Below are 4,600 nucleotides of genomic sequence, written 5' to 3' on the forward strand. Positions count from 1 at the left end.
CATCCCACCTTAAAGCCATTTAGACATCCTGCCAACCAGGTTTTTAATTGAATTTAATCTCTTTGCCATATTCTATCCTTGCTTTTATGTTGCTTGCTAATGTCGAATTTTATACTACTTCCTGTTATTACTGATGACTGGTTTTACTGCTCCTGTTTCAACTTTCATTAAAGAATTGTTTTGTTATATTTTTAATTACATTGTGTTTTATTGCTCTATTTTATATTTACCTAGGGTAGATTCTGGGGAGTGTGAGATATAAATAGACACTAAGCTAGAGAATCTGTGAGAGAAGTTCTTATCACAGTTTACTAAAGGTACTAAAAGACAATTGTTTGATCTTATATGAAAACTGGCATTGGCATTTCCATTGTTAAAAGATCTTGTATTTCAAGTTACTTGCCTGTCAGATTCCACAAACAGGAATCTTTGAAAGCTATCTTAGCTAAAACAGTTGTTGGCTTCCTTTTATGGATCACTTTCCCATGCAGCAGTTGGAGACTTGCTCAGCTCAACCCTTAGCTTACATTTTTCTTTAAGTATGGTAGGATGTCAGCCTGCCATTTTTATAGTGTAAACTTACATAACTGCAGACTGTACAAAGAAAAGCACAAAGCAAGGCTATTTAGTTACATCAGAAAAGAAGAGTTGAATAACAGAGGCCAACTCCAGAAAATGAACAGTTTCCCCTCCCCGCACCCCAGATCTGTTTCAACATGATGTAACACCAAGCTAAATATCAACTCAACCATTCTCTGAGGAAACCTCTGGTCTAAAAGTAATAGGAATTTATCTGAAACCAGACTATAGGTAGAAAATTTTTTTACCCAGTTGTGTACCTATGTGAAGTCATGATGTCAAGTCAAAATGGACTTATGTCAAGTCAAAATGGACAACTGAAGCAAAAAGGTCAACAGAAGCAAGAATATAGAAACAAGCTTAGGCAGTTTCCGCACGGCCATCGAGGCGCCTCCACGCCGGCAAGAATTCTGCCGGCGTGGAGGCGGAGGCCGTTCGCATGCAGGCATGCGGACGGCCTCTGGAGAGGCTGGCAGGCGGCAGGCGGCTCCGCATGGAGCCGCCTCTTCCCCCCTTCCCTTTCCCATTTACCGCTCGTGTCGCCGCCTGCAGGCCTCCTCAGCCCCGCCCACGCTGCCCTCCGACATCCAGGGGTCGGAGGACAGCGAGGGAGGGACTTAGGAGGCCAGCAGGACGGCGACACGAGAGGTAAATGGGAAAGGGAAGGGGAAACAGCATGTTCCCGGCGGTGCGGTTCGCACCGCGCCGCCGGGAAGATGCTTTCCCCTCAACAACAACCCTTTAAAGGGTTGTTGTTTAGGGCGGCCTGACGCCGCCCTGGGGGAGGGGGAGCGCAGTCAGGTCGGCGCTGCTGCATTGCAGCAGCGCCGCCTGTGCGAACGGCAGCCTGGGGGCGGTGTTTTTACCGCCCCCAGGCCGTCATTTTTGGCCCGTGCGGAAAGGGCCTCAGATAAGGAGATAGTGTGGACCTGCTCCTATCACTTGAATTATCCTCATTGGTTAAGATTAGACAAAAGTTCAAACTATATGCAGCTGAGGTGGACCTATTTGTTTAAACTTATGTCTTTCCTAGGGATATGTAAAATTAAAAGTAGCAGTCCCATCATTAAAACAAAAAGAACAAGAGCTGGTTCTAAACCTTGCTTTTGTCTACTTTTAAGGAGTTTCAAAGTGGCTTACTATCACCTTTCCTTTCCCTCTTCACAACAGACACCTTGTGAAGTAGGTGGGGCTGAGAGAGTTTGAAGAGAACTGTGACTAGCCCAAGGTCACCCAGCAGGCTTCATGTGTAGGAGAGGGGAAACAAACTTGGTTCACCAGATTAGAGTTTGCCACTCATGTGGAGGAGTGGGGAATCAAATATGGTTCTTCTGGTTAGAATCTACCACTCTTAACCACTACACCACTCTTGAAGTATGCAAATAAGAAAGATCAACCATTCCTGCACCAAACTTACCTTCCTATAACCTCTCACATCACCTCAGTTAAACTAATTTCTCATATTAGAATTCAGTGAGGGGTTAGGGAAAGCATACAAGGAAAGTGGCAACTCAGAGATCAGCCACAGAGCAGAGAACAATGTTCTAAACTGCTCTGGATCCAGAGAGACAAGCAATGAATAAATATATTAAATACACAAAAAGGTTTAAAACCTTTGCTCCTTTGCTCTTAAAACTTTTCCTTTGCTATTAAAACTGGGTCACGACTACTCCACTTTACATATTATTGGGGCAAACATGGGTTTAACCCAATGGTCTGTCACCATCACAGTAAGTGCTAAAACAGTTATGTGCAGACTATGTTTTGTTCCCCAGAAATGTTGAAGCAATGACCACTACATCACTTTGTATAACCTTCTGCACAAAACAGTTTGTATTTTGGGTAGCATTTCAAACCAAACTGAAATGCAAAATCAGGGTTGAATTAAGACATTCTAAGGCCCTGAGTGATATCAAATTTAAGAAATGGCAATTTGGTTTTTAAAATGTTATTTAGAGGTCTTTATCATTTGAGGATCTAAATTGTAGCTTACACACTACACCAATGACATTTCCATTGACGGCAGGTAATTTCTGAATTCTTTTTGTGAAAAGGTTGTATGTCACGTGCTTGGTTATCTTTCTTTTAATCCAAGGTCAATAACTGCTGTTCTTTTAATCTAACCACTTTGTGATGTTAGCTGGATATTAGCTGTAAAGCGGACAGCCTCTTGATTCCAATAGTTTCCACACTATTGGAATCAATTATATGGATGTAATATTGTAGAACACTTTCAATAAGAAGAACTTTTCTTGATTATGTAACGATATTGGCTTTCTCTGGATAGTTAGATAACAAGGTTTTATCTACCATGGCAAGCAGTATCATGTTCCATTTGTCCATGTTACTAAGGCCTGAAGGGGGGGAAAACTGAGCAGATCGGATACTATCCTTTTAAAAGGCAGTGGAACAGAACATATGTGAGAGAAAAACAAAACAAACAAAAACCAGTTAAAGTTGTTTAGCCTGTTCCCTAGAGTCTACCAGTATTGCAGTGAATTCAAGGAATCCCTCATACTTCAGTCTTACTAGGTAAGCAAAAACAGTAAGCAAAATTGTTCGCCTTATTAGTCCTATAATCCTGCAGTCATTTTGAGATAATGGCTACGTTTTTATTGATTTCAGTCACAGAGGAGCTCTGTCATGATTCCTTTGGGCCTGCATTCTGTGGCTGCAAAAGTAATAGCATTGTGTGATATATCTCTGCTCAGGAGAATTCTCTGCGATTCAGGTCCAATTCATTACAGCAGAAGCATGAAAATGACTTCCCAGTGGTCTGCTCCCTCACTGCTTCAATAATGCATGAATTCTCCCAGCAGAAAGTTTGTGTGGGAAACAAAAAGTCATTCAAATTTGATTTCCCTACTGCAGTAATTCCCAAATTGCATTTCAATAGGAAAGTGTTCCTTCTTGAAATACCTGTATAACAGAGGAATTTTTTTATTCCACCCATGCACAAGCACATGTGCACACATTTGCCATCAAGCTGAAACCAATTTATGGAAGCCCTGTAGGATTTTCAAGGCAAGAGACTACAGATATAAAGTTATAGATATATGGGTGCCCTGACCTGGATGGCCCAGGCCAGACTGATCTCATCAGATCTCAAAAGCAGAACTTGGATAGGAGACCAACACATATCAGGGTAACCATACAGAAGAAAACACTGGCAAATTACCTCATTTATTTTCTTGTCCTGAAAGCCCTGCTAGATTGCCATAAGTTGGCTGTGACTTAATGCCACTTTACACACACATAAATAGATACAGACACACCTGACAATGGAATTCCTTGACACATATTGGCCAATTATGCATAATGTGCTTGCTGCACAATAGGGGCAAATGTCTGTTGCAGCAAAATTGATCTTCCTGTTTATTCATAAATGTTCAGCCATGTAGTCTATTGGGAATGGTCCTCCTGGGCTGCTTCAGAAACATGCAGTGCCAAGCTCTGACAGTACCACTAAGGTAATTGGACTTATGGCAACAATGACCCATGTCAGCTCACACCTGCTCACTCTTCCACAAATGGTAAGCTGATGCCATTGTCAAGCGTTGCTGCTCAGACCTGCTCCTGGGCCATTTTAACGTCTCCATTTGGCCCTGTGAATATCCCTACGCTGGCAAATTTACCTGACTACATTCTTAAGGATTGCATCTAATTTTTAGTGAAACTGAACAAAATTGCAAAAACAATCCCACCTGGGCTGCGCCTCGCCCGTGCTGTGTAAAGGAAGGGTAATTCACAAGCGCTGCTAGATGATCAGGACAGGGAAGGTCCAGTGATACACGGGGGCTGGGGGCGCTTCTGCAGGTTTGACTGGTAAGCAAAGGCGTTTCTTGTATAGGCATTACGGTAAGAGGGCTGGCGTTCGTCGGGTCTCTACCTGCCACTACGGCGTAAAGTTTTTGTGCGTAAAGGTTTTGTGGGAAAACTTCAGTGATTTGGGCTGAATTGACTGACAAACGGGCTGGTTGAGAAATCGCTGCATAATTTCAGGGCAATGTAGAGGGAGCTC

This window comes from Sphaerodactylus townsendi, linkage group LG07 (assembly GCF_021028975.2).
Source record: "Sphaerodactylus townsendi isolate TG3544 linkage group LG07, MPM_Stown_v2.3, whole genome shotgun sequence".
NCBI lineage: Eukaryota > Metazoa > Chordata > Lepidosauria > Squamata > Sphaerodactylidae > Sphaerodactylus > Sphaerodactylus townsendi.